The sequence below is a fragment of the Cherax quadricarinatus genome, chromosome 21 (genome assembly GCF_038502225.1).
Source record: "Cherax quadricarinatus isolate ZL_2023a chromosome 21, ASM3850222v1, whole genome shotgun sequence".
Taxonomy (NCBI): Eukaryota; Metazoa; Arthropoda; class Malacostraca; order Decapoda; family Parastacidae; genus Cherax; species Cherax quadricarinatus.
Genome location: NC_091312.1, coordinates 41,495,549 through 41,513,485, shown reverse-complemented (window position 1 = coordinate 41,513,485; position 17,937 = coordinate 41,495,549).

Below are 17,937 nucleotides of genomic sequence, written 5' to 3'. Positions count from 1 at the left end.
GAAAAAAATGATAAAACCTCAATTGACAACACTTAAAAAATAGTTACTCCATAGCCAAATAAAAAGGAACGTGATTGGAGAACCATAATTAAAAAAACAGAAGGAAGAGTAAGAGACACTAACGGAAGATGACTTAAACTTATGTGAAGAGCTCAGTAGAGAATTCATGAGGGTATTGACTGAAGAAAGTGACGAATTAACTGAAAGGAGAGGTGCTAGAAGTTCTTCAACAACAAAGTAATTTGTTAAGGTCGTACTACCGACATAAATGAAGACAAAGAGACATGTAGCAAAACAAACTCTTACTAGAAAAACGTTTAACTCAAGGAAGAACCTTATCATGTGCTCGTCTTGGGGCGAAACCTTGGCTTAGTAGAGACTTGTTCTGCTACTTTTCTCTTTGTCGCCACAACAATGGAAGATGTGATGACACTATGGAAACTCGCACAGCAAAAGCAATGGAACCAGATAACAGCTCCATGGGTAGTGAAAGCTGGAGTAGAACCACTGAGTCACCCTATATTGAAAGTTTTAACCCGTGTCTCCAGACGGAGCAACTGCCAGGAAAATGGAAAAATGAGAATCCTGTCTACCTATATAACCATGAATAGACAGGAGGCACTGAATTACAGACCAATATCTTTGACATGCATATTATAAAAGTTTTTGGAGAAGAATCGTAGAAGGAGAAGGGTATTGGAGAATCTGGAGAGAACGTGATTTATATATATATAAAAAAAAAAAAAACAGCAGCAGGGATTTAAGGATAAGAAATCTTCTTTTACAAATTTAGTGGATTTTCTTTAAGTCAAAGAGATAAAGCAAGAAGAACAAGGAAGGGCAGAAGGATTCTTCCTGGATAAAGACAAGTGTGTAACACTAGGAATCATTATTATACCTTGGGTGACGAACTGGTTACATCAGAATACCTCTCCATTTCGTCTACTTCGTCTTTCACCAACGCTGATGTCTCCAGAAGTGTGATCGTCTGTAAACAATGCTAGTGTTTCACATGTCATATTAACTAATCGGTAATGTTGTGTGTTCATGTATATTTATGTTCTCGGAGTCGTGTCTTGTAGTCAAGGGCAGTCTCGTCTACACATAACCTCAATGGTTTTCTGATGGAACCACAGCCAGTGGAAGTGATAGCGGTGGGAAGAACTACACACCTATCGACTAAAGTGTTATATTTAGGGCTTTCCAAGAAAGACTCCGCTTTCCGCTTTCAGTCTCTCATAATATCCTGAGGGAACTTCAGCCTAACACAGCAGAATTCCTCTACTAGGTTATCTGGGCTTCAAACCCCATAGACTCGGAAGAGGAATCAGAGCATGGTATCATTTGTCACAATGAGAAATGAAGATGATAAGGTCATCCATATTAGTTTGTTTTCTATAGACATTGATTTTGAGTGTGCGCTATTTTTATTAATGAAGCACTGAGGAATGAGAGACTCGTCTCTTTCTTCCTCAAGGGTTACCTATATGGAGGCTTCCACACTGTTGAGTCTATCAGTAAGACCTCCCCTTCGACTTATACTCTTAAATTTACAAATGGGGTGTATTAAGGTTTGATATTTCACAATATATTCAACGCCAGTATTGCTGTGCCATTGTGATTATCTCACAAGATCAGTTTATAAAGAATAAAAACACAATGCCGTGACTGGAACAATACACTAATAACCCGAACATAGGAGAAAGAAACTCAAGATGTTTCGGTCAGGCCTGGATCATTAACAAGTCACGCACTAACACACGAAGGTAAGGGTGCCAATATGTATAGGAGAGGAGGGTAATTGTGTATTTGTACTAATATGGTACACCTATATAATTATAATTATAGAATAACTAAAGGATTATGAACAAAGATGAATAATTATAAGAAAGCACAAGGTTTCTTGAACACAAATTTATATTCACCAAGAAGTGATTGTCTCAGTGTATTTATACTGAGAGATTACTTTAATTCCTATTTTTGTATTAAAATAGTGTTGTGTAGTGTAGCCAATGTAATCAGTAAGTGTTAAAGCTCATCAACCAATTAAATTCCTGAACATACCTTGGTCACAGGTGATTCCTCTCATATCGGCAACCCATCCAAGAACCAGACTTATACATAATATATATTAAATATATACTATATATAAACACACAGAAGAACGCTCTACTCAACACAGTTATGTATAATACTTATCTCTTCAGGTGTATGTTGGACTGAAGATATCTTGAATTCAGCTTGACTGGCTTCTCAAATAAGAAAAAACACTCACTAGCATTTGAAATGTATTGGTTATTGTCATACAGTCATATACTTTTCCATGGAATTCACTGAATTTTCCCACACTGAAAATTTCAAGTCTCGTTTTGCTTGATTTTATACTAGAACACTTTATACTAAACTCAGCATTGAATTCCATACTAGAACACTAAATTTAATTCCGTACCAGAAAACTTAACACCATATATTCACGAGGTGTCAAACACTACAACGAATGTATTCTTATGATATTACCGCAATACAGTATTAACATTCTTGTGGTAAATATGGGATTAAATCTGGAGAGACATACACAGTACAGTAAACGGAGTGTTTAGTAACACTAACACAGGACGTCAACCCCACACCTTAGAAGGTTTAAAGGCTAAATACTGAACTGGATACCGTACGGTCACTGACTCGTTACACAGATCGCTTACTGCTGCTGCCTTCTGGATGCCTTTTAACATGAGATTATTATTTCTGAGTCTGCCCAACACCGTAAGTCTGACCAACACCATAAGTCTGACCAACACCGTAAGTGTGCCCAACACCGTAAGTCTGACCAACACCATAAGTCTGACCAACACCATAAGTGTGCCCAACACCGTAAGTCTGACCAACACCATAAGTCTGACCAACACCATAAGTGTGCCCAACACCGTAAGTCTGACCAACACCATAAGTCTGACCAACACCATAAGTCTGACCAACACCATAAGCCTGCCCAACACCGTAAGTCTGACCAACACCATAAGTCTGACCAACACCATAAGTCTGACCAACACCATAATCCTGCCCAACACCGTAAGTCTGACCAACACCATAAGTCTGACCAACACCATAAGTCTGACCAACACCATAAGTCTGACCAACACCATAAGTCTGACCAACACCATAAGTCTGACTAACACCATAAGTCTGACCAACACCATAAGTCTGACCAACACCATAAGTCTGACCAACACCATAAGTCTGACCAACACCATAAGTCTGACCAACACCGTAAGTCTGACCAACGCCATAAGTCTGACCAACACCATAAGTCTGACCAACACCATAAGTCTGACCAACACCATACCAGACCTGGTTTATATTCAATTTTTATTGATAATTTAATTTTATTCATTTAAAGAACGTGGCATAAATTTGGGTTATTATAGGCAATTTAATCAAAATACAAATTTATCATACGATAGAATGTTTTTCATAACTAATTTAAATATCAGTGGGGAGCTTTTGATCCAAGTAACTGGACTTAGCCTCCCATTTCTTGGATCAAATCTAAATGCCTCACGGGAGTTGTATGAACCATACGGGTGTAGCGATCTTCCTATGAATGCAATGTGGGTGTGTAACCCCTACCACTAGATATAAGAGTAAAGAATCACTGATGTGATCTTCACATCAGTGATCTTCACAAGTGACCTTTACACATAATCTTCACATGTGATCTTCACATAAGTGATTTTCCAGACTGAATAAAGCAGGCATAAAATTCCAAGGCGTAGCTACAGAATGATCTCCAGAGTAAATATGTAGATCAAGTGGGAGTGCTGTGACCAGTAGCAAAATAAAATCTGCTGAGCACGAGTAGCAACAAGCTAAATTAGAGGCAGAAAGTAAGGAAAAAAAGTAAGGCAGTGAGGACCCGCGTTAATTTGGGTCAGAGGTGGAAGTTCTGAACTAAACTTCCGTTAGGATTATCTAGATATAACTGAAATAAAGGTCAGAAATCTGCATGCTAAGAAGTGCATTATCATATTAATAGAAAGCGCTGGACGCATAGGAATAATATAGCTGGCGGGGCACTGGAGGAAATCAGGAGTGATCCGCAGAAGACTTGAGAAGCTCCATTAACAAGAACAGATGCATTAAGGCGAGCAGTAAATGGGTCAGTGCTTGCACAACAAATATACTGTATACCAAGCGGGGTAGTAGCAAGTAGTACTAAGTGGTGGGGTCGTGGATGGGTGGTACTTGACCAAAGCGGCGTCGGGGCTACAAGTACTAAGACAAGCACTTCAAATTATAGCTTTTCTCTTCTCACTATCATGCAATTTTTAGCTGCTAGCATAGTGCTTCAGCTAAGATTAAAGTCAAATTAGCCAGTGGCCTGTCCATGTAATTTGCTTTAATTTATAGTTGTTGAGAGCCCGATATACTGCGTAAAGTACACCTTGCTTTTGCGCGTATATACTCAACCAGATGCACTCACCAAGTTGCGTTTATCTGGGCTGTGCCTCAGCTCCTGGCCCCGTTTCCCCGGGGGCATAACTGATTCCTTCTCCGGTATAACTAATTCCTGGCCTCTAGAGCCATATAATAACTGCTTTTGAAACAATGTATCGTATGTGCAGTTATCTCTTTCTCGTGTAACTCCATCCTCTTATTTACCACTCTGAGACAGAAACAAAAATATTCTCTTATGTCCAGGTGGTTCATCTGTGTCCTCAGCTTCCATCTATGCCCCATCGTCCCTATGCCTCTCATTTCAAAAGACTATGCCCCCATCTGTTGTCAAGTCCTTTAAGCTGTAATTGTCTTACCCGGTCCTCCTCCCTTTTACAGCAGTCATGTTCAATTACTTTAGTCTTTACTCACACTCAGATCTCTTAATCTTTCATGGATATTCTGGAGATTTTTTTTTCCATGACATATGGCGTGTACAAAGTCCTAATAAGTCTTTACTAAGGTTTATAAAAGTCATTCCGCATAAATTGCAGATGTTATGCGATTTATGTGCACTTCTGGCGACATCTTTGGTTTATTTTTTTCTTGAATTATATTTGCAGTTTCTCGACTCAGAAGTTGTGTCCCATATTTAGTCTTCTGCTCTCCTCCACAATTTGCATGACCTTTCATTTATTTCCGGGGGGCGTTGACCCCTCCAAAACGTTCTTCTGGTATCTTTCAAGTGACTAGTAAGGTGACATCTGCCTCACTCAACTGTGTAAATAATTCAAGATATTGAGATTCACACAGACTGATAGACTTGCCAGACAGATAGAAAGGCAGACGGACAGAGAAACAGATAGACAGACTTGCAGAGACAGACAGACAGACAGACAAAAACAGACATTCCCACACCAACATCCATCAACATCCTGTAGTGACTAATCTTCACGCTCGCTGTTATGTCAGTTATGTTCGTGACAGTCAGTGCAGAGAAGCAGTGTTTGATGGGAGGAGGAGGAGGAGCCGGAGGGAGGGAGGGAGAGGAGGAAGAGCGAGGGGGAAGAGGGAGAAGAGGAGGGAGTGTAGGAGGTAACCTAGAGTTTGGTGAGAGATGACGTTATGGGAGGCTCGTCACCTAGGTAATGGTGACCTGGAGGAGGAAGAAGTAGATAAGACGAATCGGAAGTTAAATAAGGAGGAGGAGAAGGGGCTACTAGAAAGAAGAATGTGTAGCTAGTATACCTAGTGGTCTAACATGACGGTAAACCCTCCAGAGAGTATACTAGACGACCATATTCATATATCTCTCACCGACTACTGTATTATATTCCTTGGGAAGTGCTAAACCTGTCGGGGTGAAACAGCTCCTGGGGAAATTGGGTGTGGGGGGCCTATCACATTTGATCTTGGAAAACACGCAGTAGCTCTGGTTGCTTGAATCACGATCCCTCCACCAGCATCAAGCTATCCCCTGAGAGGCTTTGGAATAAACGAAAATATAAATAAATGAGTTTGGAGTAATTACCATCATACGAATTTATATTTCATATTTTTACTGAGCAATTTAGTTTTTACGTATGTGTTCGTCCCACATACACTGCGAGTATAACTTGGCAACATTTCTGCCTCGCGATTATCAGACGGAGGACCGAGCCTCCACTAGTTCTTGCGTTCAGTGTCCCACGCGGATTTAGCGCCTTGCAAGGTAAACAAATACTTCAGAAAACGCACAAGTTATAAAGTATAAAATAACTTCGCTAGTTCACGAAGCCACTCTCATTTCCTGACAAGATTCTACGCTTAAAATGTAAATCAGCCGACGCAGCTTGTCAGCCTACACACTCTGACATCCTTACTGTTTCTTTCTAATTTAATGCTTATTGATTTTTGTCTCTGAGCTGAGTTTCACTGAGGCCGTTTCAACAAATCACGTTTCTTAAAAGACACTAGAAACGATAACCTTAATAATAATAATAATAATAATAATAATAATAATAATAATAATAATAATAATAATAATAATAATAATAATAATAATAATAATAATAATAATAATAATAATAATAATAATAATAATAATAATAATAATAATAATAATAATAATAATTTTTATTTTTACAAGTACATATATAACGTATACAGACAGCGGACATACTATATAAAAAGCCTCTCGTTATATACAGCATTTTGGGCGACCTACACCAGTCGGCTAATACCCAAGTACCTATTTACTGCTAGGTGAGCAGGGACAGCAGGTGTCTTAAGGAAACACTCTCTAATATTTAGACCCGTACTGGGGATCGAACTACTGACCTCAATATGTGTGAGTTGAGCGCGCTACCAACAGAGCTACGGGTACACCTGACAGTTCATATATTTTGATCCACAACTAACCTACAAACTGCAAATATAAACTAAACAGCGCTTAGGCCCATCTTGAGCCATTTATTTTACGTTCGTGGTCTTCGCTGGGGAGAAATCACTTGTTAAATGTCTGCTTTCTGATTATAGTCCCTTGGGAAAATAAGTCAAGACTTCTCTCAAATGTAATCGTAACGAAAGTCGTATTTTTGCTTCTCTTTCAGTTGCCTCCCTGTATGTTGTATTTTATTCAGTATCTCTGGACAGCTCACAACTAACCTAAAGTTTTGAGAGGACACTTCAGACAATGTTTCGGTCAGTCCTGGACCCCAATTAATATTTCAGACTCAGTACTGTGACTTTTATATTTCGTCTACAGACATATTGTTTCTCTCTGTTGTCTTTCTGAATTGTATTCCGGGGATCAACGCCCCCGCGGCACGGTCGATGACCAGGTCTCCCGGTGGATCAGAGCCTGACCAACTAGGCTGTTACTGCTGGCCGCACGTAGTCAAACGTACGAACTACAACCCGGGTGATCCGGCACTGACTTAGGCATTTATCCAGCTCCCTCTTGAAGGCAGCCAGGGGTCTGTGTATAAATAATCGACGTAAATTCGAGTCACAATATTTTTCCAAGCTCTTCCCGAGTCAGCGAGGAAGTCCACTAATACTGCCAGTGATAACACACATTAAACCAGCGCTGAGGCAGTGACATGAATAATAATATAAAAATAAAGGAAATGAGAGGAGGAGGAAGAAGTCAATCCAGTTAAGGAAGGGGAGGTGCTAGGCGAAGCAAGGCGATGAAAATTGGTAACATTAGTATACGAGTACACTGCTGCATGTACACGCACAGTGCAATAAGATTTTATGAGAATCACTTTCCATAATGATGTCCAGAGAGCAGAGGTAAATGTTCGAGGTAGACATACAATTAAACATTCTGACCACTCTTTCTTTTCCTGATGTCTTGAATATTTAGCTAGGTATTCGTCTGGTTTAACTCTTCTTTAGTTACTTCGCTAGGTATAGCGTTAAGCTTGGTTTACTACTTAGCTAGTTACTTCGGTAGGTTTAGCATTTACATAGATAGATCTTTAACATTCAGCTAGATAGATCTTTAACTTTTCACTTAAGGAAGCCATCATGTTCATCGTACAGTTTCACGCAGTTTTACATAAGACAATGTTGCTTTAATTATTACGTTACGACTTGTTGAAGACCTGCTTAAATGTCAAATATGTGAGGCAGTTTTGAAATGTTTCAGCATTGGTATCCTGACTATTACTGAGTGAAATACTGACACCTCAGTTCGACTCCGTGTTCAGTAAGTCGCTAATCAGACTCAGGTTGACAATTCTTAGACTAGGCTCAAAACTTTGTCAGTATTTACAAAATTTCCGACACGACCCTGACCCCCGCGGTCCGGTCCATGACCAGGTCTTGCGGTTTATCATGGTTTGACCAACCTGGCTGTTGCTGATGGCTGCACGCAAACCGACGTACGAACCACATCCCGGCTGCTCAGGAACTGATTTTAGGTGCCTGTGAAGCTTCCTCTTGAAGACAGCCAGGGGTCTATTGGTAATCTCCCTTATGTATGTTGGAAGGCAGTTGAACAATCTTGGGCCCTTGACACTTGCGTTGTTTCTGAGCGTACTCATGTCTATGCACTCTGCCCCAAACCCGAAATCCTAGAACTGAACATTTATGAAGAACTCCCTATCGTGTGCCTTAAGAGGGAACAGGGATTCTAAACCCGGTGGATAATCCCTTAGCTGTGAGAAACAACGAATAAGCCTTCGCCCCACAATCATGGCAGGAAAGTAATAACACGGAACTATAAACTGATAGCATTGGAAGGGTTTTAAGAAGTAAGAATGCTAACCACACGGATTTACGACAAATGAATAACCTAAGGAAGATGGGTCTAGAGCAGGTCGTGTCCTGCCTCTTAAACTACTGGATCACCACGACATGATCTTGGATGCACAGGAGGACAAACAAAATGCTAATGTAGTATATGCAGACTTTGAAAAAGTCGTTGACATCTGTGTCCATGGTATAATAGCACACAAAATGCGTACAAAAGAGGCAAGTGGAAAAGTAGGCAGATGGATTTTTAACTTTCCAACAAACAGAATGCAATGAGTAACAATCAACGAAGTCAGAGCTGCCACGGTGAGAAGTTCTGTTGCTCAAGGCACAGTACTGGCACCCATCCTATTTCTCATCCTCATATCTGACATAGGCAGGACATAAATAACAGCGTTGTATCATCCTTTGCACTGTATCATTCTTTATATCAACTTCGTGATTTACTGTGTCTAATGAGTACACAGTAAATATCCAAGCTGATTTAGACTAAGTCTTCCAGTGGACCATAGAAAACAATATAATGTTTAGTTAAAAAAAAATTCAGGTTCTCCATTATGAAAAAAATATGATGAAATAAAAGCTTGAACTAAGTATGAAACTAATTCTAAGTGAAGGACTTAGGAGTGATAAAATTAGAAGATCTCACTCTCATGGATCCCAACATTGTCATTATCACAACCGCGAGGAAAATAATAGGATGGAAAATGATAGTGATGATCCTCTTTAAGTCACAAAATCTCTTTCTCTCTGTTACGGTTTACCAAAACAGTTCTTGCTATCTTCAAGAAGGAACTTAAAAGGTTCTCTTCAAGTCATCTTTCGTATGCTGGACTCCGTGCAGTCAGCAGTAACAGCCTGGTTGATCAACCCTTGATTGACAAGGAGTCCTGGTCAGGGACCGGGCCGCGAGGGCGTTGAATTGCTAAAAAAAAAACTGTTAAAAATCTTTCGGATATCATTTATTCATGCTGTTTTCAGCTTTTTTAATTTGTTTTTTATGTAATTGACTAGTGAAATTATTGTATATATTTGCGTTTTATCTTAAAAATTCTGTCATCACATCATTGTGTAAAGAAACTCCTTCATCACATCATTCTTCAAAAGAAACTCTCTCTCTCTCTCTCTCTCTCTCTCTCTCTCTCTCTCTCTCTCTCTCTCTCTCTCTCTCTCTCTCTCTCTCTCTCTCTCTCTCTCTCTCTCTCTCTCTCTCTTAATAGTTGAGTTCAACAAAATTCCATCTTTACACTTTGTTCAGAGAAACGTCCTCAATACAACTTGTACTTGTTGTACTCGTTGATATCCTTGGGTGAAATTTGACTCCAAACTGACTATGAAGAACCATGTTGTAAATCTTGTAAACAAGGCAGCCAGGAAGTTTACAGCACTTCGCCGTATCTCGCATCTGTTTGACAGTAGGGGTTGCAAGATTCTGTATGAGGCACAAATACGCTCACACCTTGAGTATGCTCTACTTTCTTAGTTTGCCTCCCCCCCCCCACCTCTCATCTGCGACTGCTTGACAGACTAGAGAACAGAGCAAGACGTCTCATCTCTCTCCTGGACCCATCCTGGATAGATCTGTCATTTCAGCAGAACCTTCAACACAGGAGGGATGTGGGTGGCCTTACTGTTATGTACAAAGCTAATATTGTTAAAGTACTACACTTGGATCCACTACGAGGACAGCGAGAAGCAAGCTTCTATACCACAAGACGGGCAGAAAGCACCAACTTCACTCTAGCTGTATCCTTCTCCAGAACATCACGTCATCTGAGATCATGTATCCTCAGGATGACTCAAGTCTGGAACACGTTCGTACAACATTATGATGTCAATGAGATAAAGTCAGTTGATCAAATGAAAATGCTGGCCCACAGATGGCTCCAACTTCATCCTGTTCCCTACTTGCATGTTTTAGAGCAGTAATAAACTTGCCTGTTTCATAACAATAAAAAACCTGTATGTTTCATAACAATAAAAATGCTTTCAAATGAGCTGATGTAGGTAACAGCTATTGGCTTGTCAATGAAGTTAGGAATCCTTAAACTGTAAATAGTCTGTCAATAAAGCTAGGGATCCTTAACCTAACTTTGTCAAACCCTGTGTTAAAAAAAAAAATAAGCTCCATACCTGGAAAGTGATGCACTGAGGAGTCTGTGAAGACAAACAACGTTATCCATGGAAGCAAAGAGGGTGGTGAATGTTGCAACAAGGAGAAGGCTGGAGGCAGTGGAGATGTCATGTCTGATGGCAATGTGTGGTGTGAATATCATACAGAGAATCCGTAGCTCAGAGATTGATATTGTCCGGTCCCATCGCCTTTGAGGTATCTTCACCTCCTCGTTTGTGTAAAGTGTATCCAGCACTTGTTGTTGTACCTTACTTTATCGGGCTCCGGGGGTCAACGCGCTTACGGCCCGGTCCATGACCAGACCACCATCACAAATTTTGTCTAAAGACATTTGATTATTGCTTTGCTCAAAGAAACTCATCGTTGATTTTGTTTACGCTGGAGACGCTCCATTCCCTTGCCAGTCCAAGCTAGTCTTAGGTTTGCTAGGTGCCCGTATGCTGCAACAGTTATTTGGTTGATGTTCACCTCGGGAGATGTGCCCGATGTTATACTCACCACAAGATCCTTTTCCTTGAGTGAGGTTTGAAGTCTATGGCCCCCTAGACTGTACTCCGTCTGCGGGCATCTTGGCCCTTCTCCAATCTTCATGACTTTGCACTTGTTGGTGTTGAACTCCAGGAGCCAGTTTCCGGACCAGGCCTGCAGCCTGTCCAGATTCCTTTGTAGTTCCACTTGGTCCTCCTCCGATTGAATTCTCATCAACTTCATATCATCTGCAAACAAGGACACTTATGAGTCTGTTCCGTCTTGTCTCTCACACCGCGTGAAGCTTTCGCTTCAAACGGTGAGGGTCCGGGTTCGATTCCCGGCGAAGGAGTGGAAACATCTGACGTGTTTCTTTACATCAGTAAAATGGGCACCTGGGTGTTAGTCGACTGGATTGGGTCGCATCCTGGGACAAAACCGACCTAATTTGCCCGAAATGCTCTGCAAAACAAGTGACTTTCTATAAAGTAATATGTCATCGATGTCAGCTAGACCTGTATACTTTGTACATGTACTTGTAATAAATAAAGATATTATTATTATTATTATTATTATTATTATTATTATTATTATTATTATTATTATTATTATTATTATTATTATTATTATTATATGCCAGAAACAGCACCGGTCGTAGGACTGACCCCTGTGGAAACCCGCTAGTCACAGGCGCCCACTCTGACACCTCTTCACCTACCATGACTTCCTGATGTCTTCCCGACAGGTATTCCCTGATCCATTGCAGTGCCTTCCCTGTTATACCTGCCTGGTCTTCCAGCTCTTGCACTAATCTCTTGTGTGGAACTGTGTCAAAAGCCTTCTCACAGTGTGTGTGTGTGCGTGTGTGTGTGTGTGTGTGTACTCACCTAGTACTCACCTAGTTGAGGCTGCAGGGGTCGAGTCCAAGCTCCTGGCCCCGCCTCTTCACTGGTCTCTACTAGGTCACTCTCCCTGAACCATGAGCTTTATCGTACCTCTGCTTAAAGCTATGTATGGATCCTGCCTCCACTACATCGCTTCCCAAACTATTCCACTTCCTGACTACTCTGTGGCTGAAGAAATACTTCCTAACATCCCTTCGATTCATCTGTGTCTTCAGCTTCCAACTGTGTCCCCGTGTTGCTGTGTCCAGTCTCTGGAACATCCTGTCTTTGTCCACCTTGTCATTTCCTCTCAGTATTTTGAAAGTCGTTATCATGTCCCCCCTATCTTTCCTATCCTCCAGTGTCGTCAGGTTGATTTCCCTTAACCTCTCCTCATAGGACATGCCTCTTAACTCTGGGACTAGTCTTGTTGCAAACCTTTGCACTTTCTCTAGTTTCTTTACATGCTTGGCTAGGTGTGGGTTCCAAACTGGTGCCGCATACTCTAATATGGGCCTAACGTACACGGTGTACAGGGTCCTGAACGATTCCTTATTAAGATGTCGGAATGCTGTTCTGAGGTTTGCCGGGCGCCCATATGCTGCGGCAGTTATTTGGTTGATGTGCGCTTCAGGAGATGTGCCTGGTGTTATACTCACCCAAAGATCTTTTTCCTTGAGTGATATTTGTAGTCTCTGGCCCCCTAGACTGTACTCCGTCTGCGGTCTTCTTTGCCCTTCCCCAATCCTCATGACTTTGCACTTGGTGGGATTGAACTCCAGGAGCCAGCTGCTGGACCAGGTCTGCAGCCTGTCCAGATTCCTTTGTAGTTCTGCCTGGTCTTCGATCGAATGAACTCTTCTCATCAACTTCACGTCATCTGCAAACAGGGACACTTCGGAGTCTATTCCTTCCGTCATGTCGTTCACAAATACCAGAAACAGCACTGGTCCTAGGACTGACCCCTGTGGGACCCAGCTGGTCACAGGTGCCCACTCTGACACCTCGCCACGTACCATGACTCGCTGCTGTCTTCCTGACAAGTATTCCCTGATCCATTGTAGTGCCTTCCCTGTTATCCCTGCTTGGTCCTCCATATTTTTGCACTAATCTCTTGTGTGGAACTGCGTCAAATGCCTTCTTGCAGTCCAAGAAAATGCAATCCACCCAGCCCTCTCTCTCTTGTCTTACTGCTGTCACCATGTCATAGAACTCAAGTAGGTTTGTGACACAGGATTTCCCGTCCTTGAAACCAAGTTGGCTGCTGTTGATGAGATCATTCCTTTCTAGGTGTTCCACCACTCTTCTCCTGATAATCTTCTTCATGACTTTGCATACTGTACATGTCAGTGACACTGGTCTGTAGTTGAGTGTTTCATGTCTGTCTCTTTTTTTAAAGATTGGGACCACATTTGCTGTCTTCCATGCCTCAGCCAATCTCCCTATTTCGATAGATGTATTGAATATTGTTGTTAGGGGTACACATAGCGCCTATGCTCCCTCTCTCAGGACCCATGGAGAGATGTTATCTGGCCCCATTGCCTTTGAGGTATCTAGCTCACTCAGAAGCCTCTTCACTTCTTCCTCGGTTGTGTGTACCGTGTCCAGCACTTGGTGGTGTGCCCTACCTCTCCGTCTTTCTGGAGCCCCTTCTGTCTCCTCTGTGAACACTTCTTTGAATCTCTTGTTGAGGTCCTCACATATTTCACGGTCATTTCTTGTTGTCTCTCCTCCTTCCTTCCTTAGCCTGATTACCTGGTCCTTGACTGTTGTTTTCCTCCTGATGTGGCTGTCAGATTTGGTCAGATTTGGCTTTCGCTGCCATGTCGTTTTCATGTTGTCGTTGGGCCTCCCTTCTTATCTGTGCATATTTATTTCTGGCTCTACGACTGCTCTCCTTATTCTCCTGGGTCCTTTGTCTTTTATATTTCTTCCATTCCCTAGCACACTTGGTTTTCGCCTCCCTTCACCTTTGGGTGAACCATGGGCTCATCCTGGCTTTTTCATCATTCCTGTTACCCTTGGGTACAAACCTCTCCTCAGCCTCCTTGCACATTGTTGCTACATATTCCATCATATCATTAACTGGCTTCCCTGCCAGTTCTCTGTCCCACTGAACCCCGTTCAGGAAGTTTCTCATTCCCGTGTAATCCCCTTTCTTGTAGTTTGGCTTCATTCGTCCTGGCCTTCCTGCTTCCCCCTCCACTTGTAGCTCTACTGCGTATTCGAAGCTAAAAACCACATGATCGCTGGCCCAAAGGGGTCTTTCATATGTGATGTCCTCAATATCTGCACTACTCAAGGTGAATACTAGGTCCAGTCTTGCTGGTTCATCCTCTCCTCTCTTGTAGTGTCCCTTACGTGTTGGCACATGAAGTTTTCCAGTATCACCTGTGTGTGTGTGTGTGTGTGTGTGTGTGTGTGTGTGTGTGTGTGTGTGTGTGTGTGTGTGTGTGTGTGTGTGTGTGTGTGTGTGTGTGTGTGTGTGTATGTGTGTGTGTGTGTTTGTGTGTGTGTGTGTGTGTGTGTGTGTGTGTGTGTGTGTGTACTCACCTAATTGTACTCACCTAATTATGGTTGCAGGGGTAGAGACTCAGCTCGTGGTCCCGCTTCTTCACTGAGTGCTACTAGGTCCTCTCTCTCCCTGCTCCATGAACTTAATCATACCTCATCTTAAAGCTATGTATGGTTCCTACCTCCGCTACCTCACTTGCTAGGCTATTCTACTTCCTGACAACTCTATGACTGAAGCAATACTTCCTAGCATCCCTTTGATTCATCTGGGTCTTCAACTTCCAATTGTGACCCCTTGTTTCTGTATCCCATCTCTGGAACATCCTGGCTCTGTCCACCTTGTCTATTCCACGAAGTATTTTGTATGTCGTTATCATGTCTCCCCTAACCCTCCTGCCCTCCAGCGTCGTCAGGCAGATTTCCCTTAACCTTTCTTCGTAGGACATTCCCCTGAGCTCTGGAACCAACCTTGTCGCAAACCTTTGCACTTTCTCTAATTTCTTAACGAGCTTGATCAAGTGTGTGTTTGTGTGTGTGTGTGTGTACTCACCTATTTGTAGTTACAGGGGTCGATTCATAGCTCTTGGGCCCTGTGTGTGAGTGCAGTAAGGGTATTATTGGAATAATTAAAGGTAAGAAAGACCAAGAGCGCAGATGAACAAGGAGGCTTTAGGGGATGTATAGACGAAGTGTTTATATTGATTCATTATTATTATTATTATAATAATTACTATATTCTTACTGAGGTTCTCAATTGTAGGAAGAAATACACAACAATTTATTCTACTTGTTGGTGTCTGAACGTAATTATTTTTCCCACAGATAAGCACACTTTATTCTGTGATACTCCAGCATTTATCCAAATACTCGTGTGTATCTATTCATCAATGTCGCTATCCATTACTTTCTCGATTCTTTTAGTTATCTTTACTCCTAATTGTTTATCCATTTATTTATTATTGCCTCTATCCAATGTAGCTTTCCATTTTTTTTCTCGATTTAATTTATCCTTACTCCTATTTATCTATTCATTTATTTATTATTGCGTCTGTCAATCTATGTTGATAAATATGTTAACGTACTGATAGATGATTGATGTAAAAAAATATATATTAAAAATAACTTTTACACGTGTTTTATCTGCTAACAATAGCATTAAGATAATAATAATAATAATAATAATAATAATAATAATAATAATAATAATAATAATAATAATAATAATATCTTTATTTCTACAAGTACATGTACAAGGTATACAGTCCTAGCTGACATCACTGACATATTACTATATAGAAAGCTGCTTGTTATGCAGAGCATTTCCGGCAGATTATGTCAGGTTTGTCCCAGGATGTGACCCACACCAGTAGACTAACACCAAGGTACCTATTTTACTGATGGGTGAACATTGACAACCGGTGTAAAGAAACACTCCCAATGTTTCTACCCTCGATGGGAATCGAACCCGGGCTTCTCACTTTGTGAAGCGAGAGGCCATGGGGCACCGTCTTCAAGATACTGTCTCTCAGCCGCTCTGAAGAAACAAATCTTTCGAAGATACAACACTTCTGAAACACTCTCTCAGTTCACCTTAACAAACACCACGTTCTCCATGTTGTTCCTCCCTGGCCAAGGTCTTCCCAAGATGGCCTCTCAATCTGGATATTAGTATCTGGCGGAGAGATGTTGTTGTGTTTTGTGATAGAATAATACTGGCTAGCGATCATGTGGTGAGGACGAGGTGGTGTGAGGGGGAAACTTGAAGACTGTGCAAGAAGAAGGAGGAGGAGCGGGATCAGGAGGAGGAGGAGGAGGAGAAGAAGAAGAAGAAGAAGAAGAAGAAGAAGAAGAAGAAGAAGAAGAAGAAGAAGAAGAAGAAGAAGAAGAAGAAGAAGAAGAAGAAGAAGAAGAAGAAGAAGAAGAAGAAGAAGAAGAAGAAGAAGAAGAAGAAGAAGAAGACGAAGACGAAGACGAAGAAGAAGAAGAAGAAGAAGAAGAAGAAGAAGAAGAAGAAGAAGAAGAAGAAGAAAGAGATCAACAACAATAACAATATTAGCAACAATAACAACAGCAACGAAGAAAGAATCGAGTTAAAAAAATGTACAATCCGGTGTATTTCGGTTACTGTGCGAAGTGAGAAAGGTGGTCCCCAGATCACAAAACCCCAGCCCCCTCTACCTCAAGCCAAGCAAGAGGCATAGTGTAGTTACACTTCAAAAACCTCCAGAACCAAAGGTGCTACACCTAAGCTACCCAATAGTTCAACCCTCCCAAGAGGTCCAGGAGTTAGCGATCAACACCTTAATAACCCCTGCAAGGGAGGCGCCTCCATTCTGGTGAGGAGCTTATGATCCAAGGAAACTGGACCTATCTTCACTTTCCTTGGATCGCTAAACCTACAATGGTCATACAACAGTTTTTATGGTAAAAATGGCACCTACGTGCTCCAACAGCAATGTGAACATTCTACTAAGTAATATACATTTACGCTGAAAATTTGAATCCAGTCGAAAAAGGTCTTCTTCAGAAAATGAACCCAGTGATAATCCGACCATCTCTATGATTCATACGAACGCTGAAGGTCAGCAGGCAATCAGAAGTGTCGCTGGGACTGGAACTCCGGAGAACAGTAAAGTAAACCTCAGTCCTGTACGTTAGGTTAGGTAAGGTTTGTGGGTCTCAGTCACATGATGTTAGGTCAAAGGACACAAGTACAACTAATGTGACATTTTATTGTGGCGAAACGTTGCCACAATAAAATGCCATGTAAGTTGCACTTGTGTCGTTTTATCTAACATATTGTCGGTAATTCACCCACAGCTGGAGTCATCTGACCGAGGCCTTCCGCTGTCTTTCCGGTCCACCAATTATAAATTATGGTTAGGATTCCTTGTTCCTAGTATGTTGAGTATTAAATTACCAACTCTCACTCAGCTGTTCAATCGTTTAATAAATTTGTCACTTGCTTGTGAACTAAACATATGGAATGTTAACTTATATTAGGTTGCAATAAACAATTGTCGATGAATAAACAGAAGGGTGTACGAGGGACTCAACCCGCCATCCGTAAACTGACGGTCCGACGCTCTCCCGGGATAACCAAGAAGGTGGAGCATCAGGCACTCAATTTACGGACCGTAGTTCGAGCCCCCTTGTCCACCCTTCTATTTATTTATAGGGAATATGAACTGTTTTGAGATCTATATCTGTGTCATTACAAGGAAAACCACAGTAAGATTCGCAGTGATCTGATTCATC